This window comes from Alligator mississippiensis, chromosome 10 (genome assembly GCF_030867095.1).
Source record: "Alligator mississippiensis isolate rAllMis1 chromosome 10, rAllMis1, whole genome shotgun sequence".
Taxonomy (NCBI): domain Eukaryota; kingdom Metazoa; phylum Chordata; order Crocodylia; family Alligatoridae; genus Alligator; species Alligator mississippiensis.
The window spans coordinates 51,627,983-51,640,952 of NC_081833.1; the positions used below are offsets into that span (position 1 = coordinate 51,627,983).

A 12,970-nucleotide genomic window follows, 5' to 3' on the forward strand; every position below is an offset into this window, starting at 1 on the left:
CATAAGAATTTTAACTTTTGCAAAATCAGGGTCACATCTTCAGCAACAGCCTCCAATTTTCCCATAAAATTTTCCACTGGCAGATAGTCTTGCCTGATATTTTATCCCTACAATTAACTGCAGGTGCAAATACTAGAAATCTGTATTCTTATCTACACATGCATACGTTGTCAAGAGGCCTAGGTAAGAATATGGTCTTTAATGTTCGCACTTATACACAGACATCTGCTTTAACCAATCCATTTAACCTACTTCCATTTAAGAACCTTTTTCTTAGGAATGCCTAGATTAGAAATATCATCATTAAGTATCTGCTTAGCAAAAGACATGTTTGCTGTAAGGCAGAAAATGACCTCCCTCAATTTAGAATGTGTCATTTAAAGCTGGGCTGTTAAAACAGCTATGTAGCTAGCACTGAAGATACACAGCGCTACTGAAGTGCCATACAAATTACCCCAAGAAAACAAAGGTATCAGTAAAGCAACTTAATCACATTCTTTGCTTTGCCCTGGACATTTTCTTTAACAAAGAAAACAGGAAAATTGATTTTCAAAAACTATTCTTAACATATTTAAAGTTCAGAATTCCAAAAGCTAAGGTTTCTATCACAATAAAAACTCAGCCACATTGCCCATAAGTACCATTTTAGTCTGGATTTCTCTGATAAATTTATGCATTATTGTAGTACTGCTTTCGTTTTTAAACCTTGAGTTTACCATAAAATGTATCGGCTGTACAGTAAAAACAAGTTAGCAATGAGGTAGAAACCTTAACCTTTGGAATTTCCTGGCTTACACATTTGATTTTGGAGTTTCAATGTTGTATTAATGTCAGCTTTATGAGACACACACATGCAGAATTTACTATGCACCTACTCTCATACACACACTATATTTACATTATCACAATGATCAATGCAAATGTCTAAGATAGAGATAGACACGTAGTCATGATAACCAAGCAAATTAAGGCTGTTAAAGAAGAAAGGTTCACTTCAAGAAAAACCTTGAAGAGAATGTTTTATTCTTGAAAACATCAAGGTCATGAGGTCTACAAGATTGGACAGTAAACTGAGACACAAGAGACATGTTGAGTTCTTAGCTCTGCCGCTGATTTTGTGTGACCTTACCCAGGTCTCGTTACTTCTCTGTGTCTGCCTCGGTCCATATTTGTAACGTAAGGGCAGGGTTTTTTTTGTTCACAGTGCCTAAATAAGGGAGCAAGGTGGAAAACAACTATCTACAAAAAAATAATCCAGACCTGTGTTCTTCTAAGTAAAGCACAAAAACCTAGAGACTATATTCTTTATTGTGATTTTCTTACAATGTACTACGTTGGAGAGCTAGGCAATTCAAAGCTAAGGTACCACTTAAAAGGAATTTTAAAAATTGAAGATATGCATTTTAAGTCATTGAACAAATCTACATTTAACCCCTGTGACATCACCTGAAGAACACCCAGACATGGGAAAGTAATATGGATCTCAGTAACATGTAGGACTATGCTATCAGTACCTGAATTATGGATATCCTTAGCCCTATGAAGCTTGACTGAAATAGCCCTATTCCATGTAGCGAGTACTTACTTGCATGAGTAGTTCCACTTACGTTAACGCAACTATCTGTGGAAGTAATTGCCCACCCATGGGAATAATGCATGCACTGTATGATGACATATTTTAACTAAACTGTGTCTGTCTAAAATCCTGTGCATCTTGGCTTTAGAACCAGGGACAGACCATGGGAAACATGTACTTTAGCATTCCATACATTAAGTACTATAGCAGGACAGATAAATTAGTGAAATATCTTTGAAACTCACTTTGTCCCCAACCAAAGGAAAAGGACTGCATCTTTTGATATTACTCTTGAAAAACAAGAAGAGGGGGAATATCCACAAAGAGAATGTTTCTCTCCCCAAAACTCCTCCTGTAGGTTTTCTGCCAGAAGAGTGAAGAGTCCTATAGGTTACCTCTATTCTCTTGACTCTGGTACTATGCTCTTTTGCTTCAATGAATAAAAGTTCTGCACATGTGTGAAGAATATTAGAACTCCAGTTCTCTGGGTGGATCAGAGAGGAGAACAGAGTCAATGGCACAGAGTTACTTTCTGATTTCAAGAGCTACACTTCCAGCATTATGCTTAATAATTTTTCTGGATGTATAGAATGTATGTTCAGATAGGAAGCTTTCACTTAAATGTATAATTTATGTAATGGGGAAAAGATCTGCTCTGACAAATTAGATTCCTCAAAATTAAGAGTTCAGCTATCAGGGAGGGAGGGAGCAGAACTTGCAATACATTCCTTGAGAGAGTTAGTAAATCAAAATATATTCTCTTTGACCTTTGCTGACCCTTGCGCCAGATTGCTCACTGGATTTGCTGCTCCAAGGAATTATCTTTTGAAATCAATTATTCGCTTCTGAGCTCTGACAGAATAGGGAAACCAAATTATCTTATCCCAATGTCATGTTCCATTCAAGAAAAAACAGAAAAAGATCTAAATGAAAGGACTTTAAATAAAATAATGTACATGGTTTGAATGCATGCATATATGGATTTCTCTATATAAATGTATACAAACACACATGTATAGACAATTAACTCTTTTATAACCTATTCTCGAATATTTGTTTCTACTGTACTGTCTGAAACCAGAGTCTTAACTATGTGCTTTGCTTTTTATTTCTGTACTTACTCTTGAATGATGATATGCTTTGGTGTCTGTTGCTCAGTTTCATGAAGGAGGCACACATGTTGCATTTATTTATAAATAAAATGTGAATGTCTGCTGGGGACAGTTAAAATTGGCAGCCCTGTCAACAGAGATCTGCCAGAGAGCAGCATGCCAAGGTTCAGTTATATTCACAATGTGAACTTCCTCTCAGTCTTGCCAATGATATTAAACTGGACCAGACTAGATCGCTATCATGAAGGAGGGTGGAAAATTAATAGACTCATGTTTTCAGTGTTTATGCCATCAGAAATAGGGCTGCATACATTATATCATCTGTGCTAAAATATTCACTTGCTTCCCTACTCAGTTAACAGGGCCCTCACAAAAGAAACACACTGCGTACACACGCGTATGGAAACTTACCCTTGTTATGAAAATCCACAACTGAAAAAATGTATTTTTATTACTTCTCATGGGAATAACCATATGCTGTCAAACACAATGTTCCCTAACAGAATGCTGCATTTGTTGAAATACTGCATATGTTTCCTTATAATGTTCTCTTTTCTTGTTCATTATTAATGGGTTTGTATCCAGTGCTATAACCTTAAGACACTATAAAAATATGTCTGGATAACATTTGAGATTGGAAAGACAATAAAGGAAAAAATATTAACTTGGAAAAATTGTGAAATACCATTCTTTCATGAAAGACAAACTAACTGGCTTAAGTGTACTTGCAGATGTTTTTCTCCATGGACTGTTAATTACTACCACCTGATTGCTCATAACTGAGACAGAGAGCTAGTAACAGTTTAAAGGTACTCATCTATTGATACCAAGACTCTGTGTTCAAACTTTTATTCCTTTTTAAGAACATACATAGATAACAATACCAACAGTTCTTTACAGCTAGGTACAGACATTTAAAAAGCCCAAGGTGGAATTGAACTAAGTTATGAAGTTTTCTGTAAGCAGCATAATTTAGATCAGTAGCAAACAGAACACACATTCACCCTTTAGTGAGGGAGGGAAGGCAATCTTAGACCAGATTCTGCCATTTTTAAACCAGTCTGTGTGTGCCAAACTTCTGTTCTCTTATAGATTGGTTCCCAGTCACTCATACCTAGGGACCTACCGAACTCAAGGCCAGCCAATTTTGCAGAGAAAATATGGGCCTAGCAGCCATTTTCATGGGCAGAGTATGACAGCTCCCCCCCCCCCCCAACATCTCTGATCGACTGAGGGGCCTCAGTGGCCCCACCCATCACTGCTGATTGGCTGCAAGGGCTATCTGTCATGTGGCCCTGCCCCTTGCCACTGACTGGACAGCCCTTGCAGCCAATCAGCTGGGGTGAGGCAGCAGCCATCTTGGGCTGCCCATCATGTGAGCACTCCCCCTCCCCACGGTGAGGACTGTTGGCTCCCCCCAAGAAGCCAGCATTTTATTTTCAGTAAGTTCTTTTATTTTCTTTTTTGTGGCTTTCATGAGCAATGCCGGATTTCACAAAATCCATGAAATCGCAATTTCATAAGGTCCTTAGTTATACCTCTTAAAAGCTTAATGTGTGCAACCTGGCCTATGGGTCTCCTCAAAAATACAAAAGTTATAAAAATAATGAATGATGGATGTAATAGTCAGTACAGGATATTGTGCTTCAAACACACAATAGTTTTATTGATATAACCAAAATATCACTCAACCACCTCCATTACAGCTTTGAATAGAAAATTAATTAGAACTGCATTCAACTTGAGAAGTGAGTGCTCAAACTTTTAACAACCCAAGTAGCTGGCACTTTCAACTTCTCTGAATGCTGGAAAATGTTAGGGAAGAGGAGCATGGAACACATCCATCTGGACAGACCCTGCGTAAGACTCTTCACCTTAATATTCGCTCTCTGCCATGCTAAGGCACAGGATACTGGACTCTGGTTAGTATGGCATTTCTTATGTTCTTAGGCTCTGAAATCTTCACCCACACAAATCCCCATTCAGTAGAACAGATGATCTTCCTCATCAAGGATGAGGATACTGTTCTAGGATACTAGTCAAGCATACTGTTTCATTCTGATCCGAGACTTTCCACTAGAGGAGGAATTTTAGCCTCATCATAGCCAGCTAGACAGATGTATGTCCTACTACTGTTCAGTTCTAAGGCAGAGTTAGCCAGTGAAGATGTACACAGTGTGCATTTGTACACATGCCTGTGCTGCAGCACCAAGCACTTTTAAAGGCACCCAGTACTATGGAGCATGCATTTGTATAAACAGTGAAATGCACATCAGCGCTGAGAAAATGGCAGCAGAGCGCTTTTTACTAAAACACATCAAAGGTTAATCGAGTCTGCTCCAACATGCTGGATCTTTGGCATGTCGGAGCAGACAAACGTATGTGTATAAATGCCCAGTAGTTCTGAAACATCAGGATTTCAGAACTGAAGTTCTAGACTAGCCTAGCTTAAACTCTTCTTGAGAAGGTAACAGTTTACAAAGTATTTTATAGAATAGGGTCAGAAACCTCTAGCACATGTGCCAGAGCATGGCATGTGAAACCATTTTGCTTGGAACACCACAGCTGGCTGTGGCTCTGGACACATCCCTCACACCAGCCCCGGAGCCCAGACTACTTGCAGTAGGTGGCAGGGAGGCTGCAAGCAGCCTGGGCTCCATGGCAGGCAGCAAGCGCCTGCCCAGAGCCTGGGCCGCTTGAAGCAAGCAGCTGCAAGGCTGCAAGCGGCTGTACCAGGGTCTGGAGCCCCCAGCCCAGCTCATTGCTGCTGGTGGCTGCATATGTACTTTGGGGCAGATGGCAGAGAAGGGGCCATGGCTATGCTGCCATAACAAGGACTGGGCCCCTCGTGACTTCCCTATACATCTACCCCGGCATGCCAACATCTTCCCAAATTGAGATTGTAGGGTTTTTTGGCGCTCAGCCCAAAAATGTTGCTGAGCCCTATTATAGAACATGGTAGCTGACTTCTCAAAGCAGGGTGTTACGACTCCACAACAGACATTACCACCAATTATTAGTTTTTGTTGAGGTCACTAGTATCTAAGTTTTGGAGTAGGATCTATCAATGCAGAGCTCCATTCTCTGACTACTCTAACTTGTATCATTACCAGATACAGGGAGCCAGTGGAGTTCTCTGTATACAGGAGAATGTTGGTAACATTGAAACATGGAACTTGGGGGGCAGTAAAACACATAGTTGTACTAGACAAAGAGATGAGGACAAGAGGACTTCATCAAAAGGAGGAGATACAGCCAAATACTAAAATATACTATTGCAATAGTGGTACTAAGCACTAGGTGGTTAAAGTCCAGCTCAAATCAAAAGCAAAACTCCCACTGAGGATTTCACCCTGGATTTGTCAACCTAGGAGACACAGAGAAGAATTCAGTCAAAACCTGCATGCCAAAGGGATGGACAAGATAAATAAATAAATAGCATATGTAAAGTATCTAATTTCTAAGTATTCTCTAGTTTTGTCAGCTATCTTCTGCATTTCAATGAAAGTCTGACAAATACAGTTAACACTTGCATCATTGCATATCATCAATCGAGGCAACAAACTAGTTTGAAAATTCAAATTAAGAAATTCCTTAATCAGGCAATTATCTTTAAATTCAAATTTAATTTGTAAATTGTCCATGAAGACGTGAATAAAAATTTATTGTCCCCTCCCAACTACATACATATTTTTTTTAATACCACAAGCAATTTAGCAAGTGCTACAACAGTGGCACTTCACACTCGTATGGGCTGAATGGTTCAGAAACTTAACTTGTGAGTAGGGTGAGAAGTGATTTCATGCTATTTCATTGTATCCTGGCTATGAGAACAAATTGCAATGTTCAATTACACAGCACTAAAATGAAAAAAGGTGCATGTTATCATACAACCTAACAGTTAATTTCTTATTAATAGTGCTTGTTAGATTGACCCATTTGTGTAGCTACACTGAAATAGTGTAGCGTTAAGGATAAATAAATACAAAAAATACCCAAGAGCCATTACAAATGTATTTTAATCTTTCAACCAGAGGTAACTCAAGACTTTCTGACACTGCTATAATGGAGTGCATGGGAATATCATCAGGGATGTATTTCCAAAGATAAATGATTTTTGTAAATAGATGTCAAATGCATGTTTCTGTGCAACACCAATTATTTGACAGCTGCTAACCCGTACTGTCAGCTCCAACAGTTAGATATGGATCCATACACATACACACACACACACACACACACGGATACAGATTTACAGGACACACTTCTTTTCAAAATAAGAGAAATTTTAGGAAATTCTTTATAAGAAAAGCATTTGCAATCTACTTGCTACTTGAGATCTCGCCTCTCAAACATGAATTAGGCACCCAATCTGCATGCGTCTCACATTCTCCACTTACACTGCTGCGTTTTACCAGACATTTACTGCAGTTACCAGATTATAGTTTCTGTTTCCAATTAGTTCCTCTAACTGGCTACACTTCATCAACAGCACTGCCAGATTAAATGCTTTACTTGACCATCTTCACCCAATACACTTTGATGTTCAGTTTTCAAGCTGCAGAATACCTTTTGGATGAAGATCAGACAGCATTAAACAGAATTACTAATTAATTAAGCAAAGTTAAATTTTAAACACTGTTTGTTGTGTTAGCCAAAAGCCTGAACAGAACTGTCTTTTTTTTAAAACTCATTGGAGATCAAAGAAGATTATTTTTCACCCCTCCCTATCTTTAAAAAATCTTCACAAGCTTTGGTTAGACTAGTTCAGGATGATACCTGTAGTAGCAAAATTTGTGTTTGATCAGTGGGCATATCAAAAGCCACATTGGCAATCTGTTATAACAAGCTATATCAATTTAATCTCAGGAAGTACTGCTTATGTAAAAACTGTCACTTTCCCACAGACCATATACCATCATCTAATAGCATTATGTGTCCCAGGAGCTCCAAATGGGATAATGAATTGCTGAATTCTAGTGCTGGAAGCTGACATGTCAGCGCACATAGTAATAACTTGAAATTCAGAAAAGGAAACAACAGAACACAACAGAACCAAACCTCTTGGATTTACTCTCTCCTCCCAAAACTTCTACATACTTATTTTGCCAGGTAACCATACTGTTAAAAATGCATTTGTACTATCACATGTAAGAAGTTGTATGTGTGTGCACACAGTATTTGCAGTCTTCAATTTTCTTTGTCTTTGGATTGTATCAGCAGGAGTCATGAGAAAAAAAAATCAGAGCCTATTAAACCTTTTATTTAAATGAAGAACGAGTAGGTCATGTCATTAATAATGCAGATGTTGATATCAATCTGTGCCCATATAACTTAGATGTTCAATGAAAAGACTTAATTTCCAGCACCTGTGCTATGATAAGAGGACTTGGAAGATATCTGAACTATGGAACATTATCAACTAATCATCAAAATTACTTTCCATGAAGGAAAAAAACATTGCTCTGACTCATACATACCTATTCTTTTAAAGAACATGATGCTGTAAGACCAAGCATGTACTGTTATTTCAGTTGTTATGGATGGACAAATCTCTCGAATTAACACTCACTTGCTGGCTTAGAATACTATCATCCTTCATGCACCTATACATATCTCCAACTTACATCCATGGCAAGAAGTGATTTTTTTATCCACTGCCCATAATAAAGCTAACAAAATAGAATATACTGACATTTATTTACTATGGGATAAAAAACAGTACGACTAAATTGACCCATCAGTAATAAAATGCAGCCACCTCTGGGTGGTAGAGCTCCCTATTAGCTAGGCAATCTAGGTGTTCCAGGACCTAAGAACCGTTAGCAGCTACAAACACCTTCAGGATTGTATCCTAGGTTACCCAATTTAGTTTTTTTAATAGTGTGATCTCTTGAAAACCGAGACATATTCACCACTTGCCAGTGAAATGTTGGCTGCAAGGCTCTCTGCAGTAAGAGCATTTGCCATGGTGAAGGCAGCAATGAAGCTAGGAACAGGGCACTAAGACAGCTAGAGTCTCTTTCAGTGACTTCCTTACACAGTTCTAGAGCTGGGACTGAAAGTGGCCTTCCCCTTGGCATAGTCTGGTTGTCTTTTTCATGATTACCCTTCCTTTGCTGCCACATGTATGCAACAGAACTCTCCTTATAAAGTCACCTTTAAGAAAAAAGTCCCAGACCAACCAGGTTTTCACTTCATGCATACAAATCCTTAAAGAGTTCAACTCCCCATGGAATAAATCCTTAAACAAGTATTTCATGGCTGTACTGAATCACCTTGCCTGTTCCCACAACAGGCTGAACATCCCAATCACAGCACAGATTGCCATGCACAGCAAAAAACTGAGGTTTCTCCAGAGCCCTGTGAAAATTCCTAGGGTAGCAGCTCTTTTCCTTCTGGATATTTTGCTTTACAACTACTATTCCTTCTTTTTATGTTATCCTTTTAAAAGTTTAAAAAACCCTTTCACTACAATGTTGGGCTCTTTGTATTGCATCCTTCCTTGGTTAGAGGAGTCAGATTGCTGGATCTGATTTATACAGCAAGAAAAATCTGATTACTGGATTTCTTTTTTCAAGCTGGGGGCTGGGAGTTTCCATCTTACCAGAACAGCTGGACTCCAGGCTTTTTTTCAGAGTAGAAATGTTGCTTCAGGTTCATTTCCACAACTCCATAGTGCTGCATTTATTCTTTGCTTTTACTCATAGACTAGTTGTGGTTACACAAAAAAAAACCCTCCTCCAAACAAATGACATTTTATCTTTTTTCTATTTCTCCACAGGAGAATAAGGTTGACTGCTACTTGTGCTTTGAGGTTTGGATATGATTGAGATGAAACATCTGTTAAGAAAAAGGTGGAGGGGGAAAAGTTTTTTTTCTGCTAAAAATATCATGTCTTTTTTTCTTCACCAAACTTAAAACATGTGATGAAATTCAACTTTTAAAATATAACCCTGGAGCTACTTGAAACTATAAAAGTCTCCTCAGTATCTGAGGCAAGTCAGAATTTCCACTGTTCAAGCTGGGCTTTTATGAAGAGCAGACTTTAGAAAAAGCTATAATCTGTCTAGGTAACAAAGGGCACTTGTTCTGCCTGTTGAGGTAAAACTTTGGGTTTCTGTAGCTACTGCAGCAGTAGTGGAGTTGAAGCATACAAAAGCACCCTGACTGATATATACTTTGAATTTGGGACAGCAAGCCGGGAAAAGCAATATGCTTTTCACTGCAATTGCCTGCATGTCTCCACATACATTCTTGTGCATCTGCTAGCTTCAGCAAGAGGGTGGGGTGTTGTGTCTAAAATATCCAGCCCTAAGGTCTTCTGGAATGTGACTGGCTTTACAAATTGAAGAAATGGTTTCCAAATACTAATCACAGCTAGATAGTTTTTACTTTGGAATCTATGACACAAAAGCAGAAACTGTTTAATGTGGTCACAAACCATGGTCTTGCATGCAATACCATCATCAGTGATGTGAAATCTCTTGAGGTAAGGGGAAGAGCTTGCAGGGAAATGCACATGGCAGCTAGACAAAAGCCTTCTGAAGTACCCAGAACTCATAAACCTGACCAGCCCAAACAGATCATCAAAAATTTGTTGCCTGGCTGAGGCAGATCTTTGGATCAAGGTCAAACACAACTGAACTGGTAATGTAAGAGATAAGTGACACCCTTTTGCAGCAACACTTGGTAAGGGCAATGGTAGCAAAATTTCCCCCAGGGATATTTTTCCTCATACATGTGCTCAGAAAACACTCCTTAGAACAGCAGCAGTCACTTAGGGAGCATCACAGCACCAGATACCTATATGTAACTGCTAACAGGTGTTGACTGGAGTTGATTGAGACAGAAGCTGTGGCTTAAAAGACGTGGTCCTTACTTCAGGCTTTTAAAAGAAATCTGAAAGCTGCTTTAAAGGAGGGAAAGACCAAAGGCCAAAACCCCCTTTTGCAGTTACAGTGGCATAAATCTGGAATAACTCTACAAACACCAGGTTAAGAATACAATCTGGCCCCAAATCTCTGGTGGGAAATGAGGTCCAATTTCACGTGGATAAAAGAGGCTGACACATGAGAGGCACAGGAGAATGGCATGTTTACTCATTTTTCAAAAACATGCTTACTAAAAACTCTTCAAACTGTGGTCAAGGCTATGAGAAAAATAACTAGTAATAATCGCTCCTGGGAAATTAAAAGTAGAAAAGGATCTTTGTTCTTCAAGCAGAAGAAATGAAACTGCTGGTATTCATCATATTTCCAAGGAGATTGTTTTCAAACCTTTAACTGGCTGTTTCCCTTATTGTGTTCTTTGTTCTTTGTGGTGGTTGTCCCAGGGCAAAGTTCAATTGCATTCTTCTCCTGCTGCACATATATAGGAATATAGTTATATCTTTGGACTGTACATATAGGATTCACTGTTTCTCCCAGCCCCATGTCTACACCACACAGGAGAACACCCCCATAAAAACATATTTTGCCCACTTGCTCTTACTCCAAGCCTACAACATGTTGTGGCCACTCTCCTAAGCACCCTCAAGGCTAAGAGTGTAAAATGACTGCTAGACACACTATGGCACTGGGCATAGTTTGGGCTAAAAAGGCTAGAGACAGACATTCAAAAATTCTGAGCCTGAATTGATTCAATCTTTTCAGGCTAGTCTACAGAAGAAATTCAGGCACATGCCTGCAGTGGCTCAGGCTAGAAGCCAGGGGGTGCTAGAGCAGCCCTCCTTTCCCTTCCATACTGCTGAGCTGAGGAGGGGTGTGACCAGGCCCCATCAGGATGCTCTGATTAGGGATCAGAGTGCCTAACCCACCCTGCCTGCACTGTCCCAGACTTTTCCCTGCTCACTGCTCAAGGGGCAGGAGTGTTGCCAGACTCCAGACCCTGGCTAGCACTGAGGCAAAGGTGGGATGTGCAGTGCATGTATCTGTTGATGATACTGAGATTTTTAACCTCTCTCTCCCTGATTCTTCATAAAAAGCTTTTTCCAAGGAAGGAATGGAAGAACATTACCAGCTGACCTGTTGATTAGTTCCAAAAAGCCCCAAACAGACACTGTTCTGTCTGCCAGTCCCAGGGAAATCAGAGACACACACACCTCTCATTATCAGATTTCATAGATTTTATAGATATTAGAGCTGGAAGGGACTTTGTGGGATCATCAGGTCCTGGTCCTGCCCAAAGGGCAAGAAGTCAGCTGGGGTCAGAGGACCCCAGCAAGATAATCATCCAAATGCTTCTTGAATGTGTCCAGAGTAGGTGCTTGCACCACTTCTGGAGGGAGTCTATTCCAGACTCTGGAAACTCGGATGGTAAAGAAGCTTTTTCTTCTGTCTAGTCTAAAATGGTCTTCCAGCAGTTTATGACTGTTTGACCTCGTCATCCTTTAGGGTGCCCTGGTGAACAGACGCTCTCCCAGACCCTGATGCACACCCCTTACGTACTTATAGGCTGCCACCCTGAGCCTATGCTTCTCCAGGCTAAAGAGTCCCATGTCTCTCAGCCTCTTCTCATAAGGCCTGCTCTCTTTACCTGTGATCATGCACATGGCTCTCCTCTGGACTCTCTCAAGCTTCTCTGCATCCTTTTTAAAGTGTTGAGCCCTAAACTGGATGCAGTACTCCAGCTGTGGCCTCACCAAGGTTGAGTAAAGCAGGAGGATGACTTCTTGGGTCTTGCTTGAGAGGCATCAGTAGATGCAAGCCAGGATTTTATTTGTTTTGCTTGCTGTAGCATCGCATTGGTGGCTCATATTCATCTTGTGGTCAATCATGATCCCCAAGTCCCTTTCAGTCATGGTGCTAGTGGATGTAGCACTGCCAAGCCTATAGGTATGGTGTAGGTTCTTCCTCCTGAGGTGGAGAACCTTGAATTTCTCAATGTTGAAATGTCATCAGATTTTGATTCGCCCCCTTACAAGCCTGTCCAGGTCAGCCTGAATCCCCAGCCTATACTCTAGAGTGACTGTGCTTCCCCATAATTTGGTGTCATCTGCAAACTTAACCAGTCCACTTCTGACACCAGAATCCAGATCATTTATGAATATATTAAAGAGTACTAGTCCAAGAACTGAACCCTGGGGGATGCCACTGGTAATCGTGCACCATGTTGACTTGGTTCCGTTGACAACCGCTCTCTGGGTCCAACCACAGAGCCAGTTCCCCATCCATCAGACCATAAGGTTGTTGAGGCTGCAGCTCCCCAATTTTACCATGAGGTCATCATGGGAGACCAATTCAGAGGCTTTTTTGAAATCCAAGTAAATGACATCAGCCTC

General features: G+C 40.2%; 1 protein-coding gene across 3 annotated transcripts in view; it reads right to left on the reverse strand.

Annotated features, from left to right (window-relative positions):
* NKD1 (NKD inhibitor of WNT signaling pathway 1) overlaps positions 1-12,970 on the reverse strand; it is a 169,044-nt gene that overhangs the window by 35,235 nt on the left and 120,839 nt on the right. The gene's annotated exons all lie outside the window — the stretch shown is intronic.